Source organism: Gavialis gangeticus, unplaced genomic scaffold (genome assembly GCF_001723915.1).
Source record: "Gavialis gangeticus isolate Ggan-Ray unplaced genomic scaffold, GavGan_comp1, whole genome shotgun sequence".
Classification (NCBI taxonomy): domain Eukaryota; kingdom Metazoa; phylum Chordata; order Crocodylia; family Gavialidae; genus Gavialis; species Gavialis gangeticus.
The window spans coordinates 1,424,710-1,433,961 of NW_017728996.1; the positions used below are offsets into that span (position 1 = coordinate 1,424,710).

Below are 9,252 nucleotides of genomic sequence, written 5' to 3' on the forward strand. Positions count from 1 at the left end.
GGGGAACTAGAGGGACCATCAGGGGTCCAGCTGACAGGCAGGGGGTTTGCAGTGTGGAAAGGAGAGTGTGATAACCACCAGGCGTATGTGTACTCAGGACCGGGCCAGCTACAAATTCTAGGGGCTAGGTTAGCCCATTTTGTGTGTAGTCAGGAATTTACTGGCAGTGTTTTTCCTTTGGTTTCTTTCTGTTTCCCACTTTTGGAGGGGTTGGAAGGCCGGTCGCATAGGGCCCTAGAGTTGGCTCAATCAGGGGTTGGGTTAGACCTCGTACATCTCTACCAAAGTGCCCATAACACCAATAGGTGAGGGTCGGGCCGAGAGACATCAGCAACTTGTCGAGGCTGGGTATCAGGCGAGGTGTAGGAGAGGTTGGAGCCTCGCGGAAGACTGCCGTCTAGAGATTCCAGACACCGGATAAACCCCAGTAGTCGGACCCCACCACTGAAGGAACAAGCAAAGTCGTGGCAGGTGGGATTGGGATGGAGGCTACCCTGGGGTGGGACGTCCGTGCAGTACCGTCACAGGGACAGAGTGATGAGCAGTCCTACACACCCAAAGCCGGGCAGTACAGGACCGGATGATCGAAGCCCGACGGTTGCAGCATGTATAACCATAGATTTCATAGACATTAGGGCTGGAAGGCACCTCGGAAGATCATCAAGTCCAGCCCCCTGCCCAAGGGGCAGGAAGTCAGCTGGGGTCATAGGATCCCAGCAAGATGAGCATCCAAACTTCTCTTGAAGGCGTTCAATGTAGGTGCGTGAACCACCTCTGATGGCAGGCTATTCCATACCTTGGGGGCTTGGACATTGAAGAAATTCTTCCTTATGTCCAGCCTGAAATGGTCTTGCTGGAGTTTATAACCATTTGACCTCGTCATCCCTTGGGGGCGCTCTGGTGAACAATCGTTCCCTCAGATCCTGATGAACACCCCTGATAAACTGATAGGTGGCCAGCAGATCACCCCCGAGCCTGCACTTTTCCAGCCTAAAGAGCCTCATGGCTCTCCGCCTGTCGTCGTAAGGTCTGTTCTCCTGACCTCTGATCAAGTGCATGGCTGTTCTCTGGACTCTGTCAAGCTTCTCCACATCCTTTTTGATTTGTGGAGCCCAAAACTGGATGCATTACTCCAGCTGTGGCCTCACCAACGCTGAGTACAAGGGGAGAATGACATCCCGAGATTTACTGGAGAAGCATCTATGGATGCAAGCCAGCATTTTGCTCGCTTTACTAGCCACAGGATTGCACTGCAGGATCACGTTCATCTTGTGGTCAATTGTGCCCCCCAAGTCCCTTACATCCGTAGTGCTAACCAGCATAGCATTGCCAAGCCTATAAGGATGCTGCAGGTTTTTCCTCCCAAGGTAGAGAACCTTGCATTTTTTGGTGTTAAACACCATCAGGTTCTCATCTGCCCAATTCTTGAGCCTGTCAAGGTCAGCCTGGATCACCCTCCTGTCCTCAGGTGTGGATGCTTCACCTCAGAGTTTGGTATCATCGGCAAACTTGGCCAGTCCGCTTCTGACTCCAGTGTCCACATCATTAAAGAAGATGTTGAACAATATAGGTCCAAGGACAGAGCCTTGGGGGACCCACTGGTCACAGGACACCATGACGATTGACTTCCATCAACCACCACCCTCTGGGTCCGACCATGGAGCCAATTCCCCAGCCAGTGGATCGTGGTGGACCTGAGGCCACAGTTAGCCAGTTTTGCCAGGAGGTGATCATGGGATACCAGATCAAAGGCTTTTCTGAAGTCAAGTTATATGACATCAATCTCCTTTCCAACCATAATCAGATCAACATCTACTAGTATGGCATGGATGGTCCTGGCTAACTGGACATGACAGAAAGCTTTCCTTGTAAATGCTGCTAAGACCATTGCGTCTGCAAGGAACCCAAGAGTATTCCTAAGTTACAGTGAACTGAACAACAGCATGTGTGCTATCAACCATGGAAGACTACACTGACTGTGAACTCTTCAAAATGCATTGTGATGACACTAATCCACTCTGTGCTAAACCAGTCATCCTATAGGCTTAGTTTGAATTTGAGCTTACTTGTTTTTTCACATACAGAATTTACGTCTTTCCTCATTTTCAAGTTCTTGTTAAGTTAGAGTGAGCTGTTACAGGAAAAAACATTGGCTAGAGTGGGGTTTAGCTGTTCCCAAGAAAGCAGTTTAAATCATAGCAACCTGGACAAAAATAAGCGGGCACAGCAAAGTAGCAGCATTTTATCCGTGTCAAGTGCAGAAGGTATTGAACCACTCAAATAAAAGTTATTTCTTTCCATACCCAAAGGAACAATGAAAATTGGTAAGTCTTCATCTGGTTAAGCCAGTATAATGATTGTTTTTATTGTTTCCATGAAGAATGACTTACCTGCATATCAGCTTTTCCCCAGTTTAGCAAGTGAAACTACACTTCAAGAATGCCCAAAATACTGGAAAGAGTTCAAAGGAAGAACACAAAAGCAATCTAAGAGCTGGAAAGTAAGTCCCATGCATCATCTTCTGGAGCTCAATGCATTCAGCTTCATGAATTTTGAGAAGTGACTTGGAAAGTATTTAATTGCGGAGATATTTTATGTCTTGATGGCAAAGGTAATGGTTGTAACCTACAGTCAGAGAAATTCAACCTTTAAATAAAATCCAATTTCTCAATTCTGAGGCTAATTCAAAACAACTTACTAGGGAAGGTGGTGGATTCACTATCACTTAATTATTTAAAATGAGATCTCTTTCTAAGAGCTGTTTTAATGCAGGTTCTGGGATCAGGAAAAAGGTACACACAAAGAACTTCTCTCAAAAGCAAGAGTTTGGGGAGTTGTTCATTTCCCCCTAGGTTTATTTATTTAATGCATTCTGTGGAGAGGTGAAAATAACTGATACTCCTTGAATGTCAGATATGTTAAAATATATAAGAAAAAACCTCATGGTTATGTATAGCTTAAAATTATTACAAGTGAAAAAGGTGCATCACCTTTATATAGTTTGCCTTTTGTTCTTTGCTTAGCTTGGACAATAAAAATAGATTACTGATCAGTTTATTTTCTTGTTTTGATGCAATTCTGATATTACAAAACTGGATGAAAAATATTTAATGCAGATGTTTTAAACAAAAAGCTGTTGCCTTTGTGTTTTAAATCTGTAAAAATATGTTTAATATTTGTTCCCTCCTCTTTTTATTCATTTCCTCCCCATGTATTAATAGGGGACACAGCTGCACCAAAATTCTGTTGTTGTTTTTTTAAAGTGTCAACTCCATCAGTGATTTTAACATCTTCACTTCAACATCAGCCTTTCATGTTTCTTATTTCCTGTTTATTCTTATAATTTTCTTACCTAGATGACTGCTATTCATATAAAACATTTATTTTAAAAGTTTCTTTACGCTGGACTGATGTGAATATGCCCTTGGCAAATCAAATATTTTGATGGAGATTTTTCAAATCAGTCTATGACCCACGTTATCTCTTCATTTGAATGTGTCTTAAAATCCCTTTGACTGCTTTGAAAAGCTCAATCCTACAGGTATTGTAAGCAGCTTTGGTTTTCTGATTAACTGGTTAGTAACCACCAGGAAGACAGTTTGTTTATTTTGCGCAACTTACATAGGCACAAATTTCCTCAGCAAAGCCACAGACAGTGGCAAGTGATGTTAAGTAGAGTTTTCTGTTGATACTTTTATCCCATTTCCTTCTCTTGGCAGAAAAGACAATTTAATCTTCCCAGAGTTCCTACAGACAGATAATACTCTTTAAATCAACAAAAAGTTGAAGGAAATAATAAAAAAATGCAAACACTGTGAGGTTCTGTCTATATCAGGCAAAAAAGCCTAAACAGATTTCTCATTATTAACAACACTGTGCATGCTCTGTTTAATACTACTATTAAATTTCAGCAAGGTGCTTTAAACACTTGTGGCTACTTAAGTCTTCTTTTATGGTAGCTATCCTGTTATTATGAGACCTGTATGTAATTAAAAATCCTGGATTGAAAATGACTAAGCTGCAATTACTTTAGTTACAGTTGTACAACATGTGATCTTACTGAAAAAACTATTATATTAACACGTAACACATATCAGAACATATCAACAGAACAAGAAAGTAAGTTATAATTAGTAGGAGTGCACCAATAAAGATTTTTTTGGCCAATATCAGTGGCTGATTATTAACCAGACATATGGGATGATACCAGTCCGATAGCTGATATGCAGCCTGGCAGCTTGGAGAGCAGTGTCCGGCTGGTCAGTCTGTAGGGGGGAAGGGGCATGAGGGGGACAGATTGAGGCCCCCACAGTGAGGGAAGGAGTGAGGCTGAGGTAGGGGCAGGCCAAGGGAGGCTATAGGGTTGACTACAGCCACCCCAAGATTCCCCATAGCCCCCACTCCCAGTGCTGCCCCCACCTATCCTGACTGCAGCCCTGGCCCAGCCCCCCTGCTGAGAAAAGGCCAGCACAGCCCCTGGCCCCAAGCCCAGAGGGCAGCCCACCTTGGCCCTGTGCACATATCCAGGGGGCACATGCCCCCCATGCCTTCCCTGGGGGTGCGCACAGCAGCAGAAGCCACCCCACCCCCCACACGAGCCATCCACAGCTATGTCCCATGCCCTGCCTCGCCCCCGTTGGGCAGCATCTGCCCCTGCCCCAGCCCCATTCCCTCCCTCACCGTGGGGGCCTTGATCTGCCCCCACTCCAAGCCCCTTCCTTCCCACAGACTTACTACCTGCCCAGCTATATTCCTGGGCACAGCATGCTGTGGCTATGCACGTGGCGTTTATCAGTGACATTAGTGGCTACACTGGCCAAAAAAAGCCGACTGCTGATAACATCAATTTTTCTTTTATCAGTGCTGATAAGATATGGACTGATATATTGGTGAACCTCTAATAATTAGGCATGGCAGGATTCAATTTTTATTGGTAAATACTGATAAATGTCAATTTCACCTCATCCTCACAGACTAACAAAAAAATATTTCCTTTGTTAATAATCAAAATTTATAGAAAGGGGACATAAGAAAAATGATGGCTGATGGAGTGCATGACGACAGGGGGAGCAGTCCTATAGAACCGTGCTGACTGTAGTTTGAACTGCAACTCCCTGAAACCCCAAGGGACTGGGAACAACGGAAGAGGAAGTGACAAAGCTGACGATGGAGCTATGGGCAAGTGGAGCCAGGACCGATGACAGCTCTGCTGCTCACCTGACGCAGTCCTACAGTAGTTACATTTGTCATTAATAAACGGTCTGCTCCCCATACCCACAATTACAGGGCAAGCCATTTTAAGCAGCATGCAGATAGAAGGATATTAGAATGTGAGGAATCCAGTCTATTCTATCTCCATATTTTATTAAATTACGGTATTGAAAATGGCCACTTAAAAGGGTTCACTCAAAATCATATGAGCATGGTATTTCAAACAATAAATTCTGTTAACTACATTTTTGCCTCGTTTTTCTACAAACCGAGATGGATGTGCACGTTGAATACTATATAGAATAGTTCCAGGGCAGGGTCAATAGAAATCCACAGGCAAGAGGAAAAAAATTATCATCCTTGGAACCCATGGGTCTCCCTGTTTCAGCATGGACTTTTCTGGTTTGTACAGAATGTCTTGTCTACACTAAAAACAGTTCACTTGTACAGCTGTTAGCAAACCCTTATTGGTGCAAGTTCTTTTGCTGCTATAACTCATGTTTGCATGTTTACAACAAGGCTTTCCCTGCATTGTTAACTATGACATGATTTTATTCACATCCTAACCAAACACAGCTACGTGAGCTAAACTCTTATAGATTCAACCTTAGCCTTCGTTTAAAAAATAATCTAGTTCCTCTGACTGCATCCACATTAGATTTTTGCTCAGAAGTAACACTGCATTACAAGTGTAGGCAAAGCACTGGCATTTCTAACAGGGATCACACAGGGGTACTTCTTGTTCTTGGTCAGAACCAGCTTTATAGGATAGCTCACAAAAGCCGTAGTAGATTTCATAGATTTCATAGACATTAGGGCTGGAAGGGACTTTGGAAGATCGAGTCAGGCCCCCTGCCCAAAGGGCAGGAAGTCAGCTGGGGTCACAGGATCCCAGCAAGATAAGCATCCAATTTACTCTTGAAGGCGTTCAATGTAGGTGCTTGAACAACCTCCGATGGCAGGCTGTTCCAGACCTTGGGGGCTCGGACAGTAAAGAAATTCTTCCTTATGTCCAACCTGAAATGGTCTTGCAGTAGTTTATAACCGTTCAACCTCGCCATCCCTTGGGGTGCTCTGGTGAACAAACGTTCCCCCAGATACTGGTGGTCACCCCTGATAAACTTATAGGTGGCCATCAGATCACCCCGAGCCTGCACTTTTCCAGGCTAAAGAGCCCCATGGCTCTCAGCCTGTTGTCGAAAGGTCTGTTTTCCTGACCTCTGATCATGTGTGTGGCTCTTCTCTGCACTCTCTCAAGCTTCTCCACATCCTTTTTGAATTGTGGAGCCCAGAATTGGATGCAATATTCCAGCTGCGGCCTCTCTAAGGCCAAGTACAAGGGGAGAATGACGTCCCGAGATTTGCCTGAGGAGCATCTATGGATGCAAGCCAGCATTTTGGTCGCTTTACTAGCCTCAGCATTGCACGCATCAAGTAATATGTCCCCTGATCCTGATCTCTAATCAAGATTGCTTTATGCCCTGAAACACAAGATTTAATATCCCTTCCAAATGGTCATTAATTATGAAAACCCTGGATATTTTTCAGATCTATATAAATATCTGTGCCTTTTAAAATATTTATTGCTACCTGTGGCAATGAGCGGCACTGTTAGTCATGTGTTGTATGACCAAGTATTTCCTTTCTTCATGTTTAATGTCCTGATTTTTAAATTTAATTGAATATTATCTTATCTTACAACACTGGATAAAACCATGTTGTCCAGCCCAGTTAATTTGTATTAACTGACTGCCAGTTATCTTAAGTAAGCTTCAAAGTGTCTGCTATATTTTTCACTGCTGATCACACAAGAAGTAGCCAATTAATGTGTTTCATGTGGCTGGTGACAGTCTCATGTTTTACAAGAATAAGATTATAAGTTTTGAATATGCAGGGGATTATATTACTTCCATTATTTTTATAATTAACCATCTATTATCCTTGAAAATTAGAGCAAAACTGATTTTATGTCTTCTGTTAAAGAAATATTACACTTCTACGGCGCAGATTCTATAAAGCTTGGCTCTACAGCAGCAAAGCAGTTCAATTTAATAAGCCAATAAATATTTTTAAATGACTCTCCCTTTACCTTTATAATAGTGTCCAAATTTGAATAAAAAAAGAGTAAATCCAAGTGGAATAAAATGTAGAAAAAAAGAAACAACAACATTTTTTCCTCTTCCTTTGAAGTCAAAGGTCCTTCTGGAGAAACATTCCAATTTCTGCAACACACTGAAAATATTTTTTGCTTCCATGAAATGCATTAGTCTGAGAATTTGAGATGAAGATTTCTCTTAATAGAAGTTTGCCAATAAAACAATAACCACTAATGGAAAGAAACATCAGACAGATGCGCAGTTTGTAATTGTAAATTCCTCACAAACTAGTATTTACTGTACACTTCTTTTTGTCTGTAAGATGTTGATGAGGCACTCCTTAACCAACGCAAATACTGTTTGTAGTGTCTGCAGCTCTTCGTAAGAAGAGGCACTCCAGAAAGCTGTGATTAACACTTTCCATTTTTATGGAACCTTTTATGAGAGGATGTATTCTTGAAACAATTCAAACACCACAACAACCAAAGGTAGAAAAGTATCACAACAACTATTTTACAACTTGGAACGATACGGTACCTACATGTAGTATAAGCTGCCCAAAGATACAGAGCTCAGATCAGAGGGCACAAACAGAAGGAGATATCCTACTATGCTCTTTGACATGTCACTGTCTTGCTTGCTGGGTAGCAATTTGTTAATAAGTCTTAGGAATCCCAGGAAACAAGGAAGATAGTCTGTCAAAATGAGTGTCATATTGTACACTGGTACAGTTCGAGATTGTATGACAGGATGCATCTCTTATCCACCCCACCAGCAAGGGTTTCAAAGACAATTACAGCACATCAATACTCTGTCGAGTTTTTTTCTGCGCCCGACCTAGACCCAGAAATGCAGTCAGTGCTGATCTCAAGCCCTGACAACCCCATGTGTAGGGGTAGGCCCCAACAGCCAATGCGTGCTCTGACAGGAACCCCACTGGAGAAGTGCTCGTGGTGCAGCCCTGTCAGATTCCAATGAATCTGTGAATTCTGCATGAAGACCTTGTCCCAGGTTTGCTGCCTGAGACCTGGAAATGCCTTGTCACTACAAGGACAAGAGAAGGAAGGAACGAAGGATGGGAACCTCAGTACTGAACAGTCCTTCCTTTTGCTCCCACTGTGTGCCAGAGCCAATAGCATACATTTTTTTTCTCCCTAATATCAATGCAGAAAATAGGTTTTCTGGTCAAACTCGCTCAGTAACCTAAACCCCAGACATGCAGAGACCCCTTTCCTGCCACGAGAATTTCTATGCTACAATTCCCAACCCACACAATTTCTCCACACAGAATCAATGGTAAAGGACTGTCTTCCCCCTACAAAATCTTTCCCAAGATTTGCAGGGGAAGGTGTATCGACAGCAAAATAGCAGTCCTCCCCATAGTTTTCTCAATACTCCGAGATTTCTCACTTTACCTAATAAGTCTCTTCCAACGAAATCCCCCACACTTCTTACAATTTGTATTCAAGAAAAAGGGCGGGTTCTTCATTCATATTAAATAACATTCTACTGCAAATTGCTTTGTTTCCAGTGTTCAGACTAGTTGGCCACTTGAGTTAAAGCCCATGGCTTCACTACCCAAAGCTGAGGCAGGGGAGAATGGGGTTCATTAAGACAGTCAATTCCTGTTAGTTGTCATACTACAAGACTCTTGAGGAAACAAGACACCAGTAGTGTTTGCCCTGAAGTGGGAAGGCAAGATTAATGCAATCCCTGCTGCTGGGACTGACATCAGTAAGCTACATTAAGGTAAGAATGATAGAACCCCACTGCTGCGGGATTTTACAGCGAGATACCTAACGGCTGTAAAAATGCACGGCACCTTTTTGGTCATAGGCACACAGCCGAAGCCTACAGGATAGTCCAGCCTGCTGACATGAAAAATATGAACTTCTGTGTCTTCAGGAGGGTTTTGTCTCCCAACAGCTACCTCCCAAACACAACC

General features: G+C 43.0%; 1 long non-coding RNA gene across 1 annotated transcript in view; it reads right to left on the reverse strand.

Moving 5' to 3' along the window:
• Window positions 1–7,459: 7,459 nt before the first annotated feature.
• LOC109288396 overlaps window positions 7,460–9,252 on the reverse strand; it is a 2,226-nt gene continuing 433 nt past the window's right edge. Inside the window, exon 2 of the long non-coding RNA XR_002095129.1 lies at window positions 7,460–8,351. This is a non-coding gene — a long non-coding RNA (uncharacterized LOC109288396). The remainder of the gene's footprint in view (window positions 8,352–9,252) is intronic.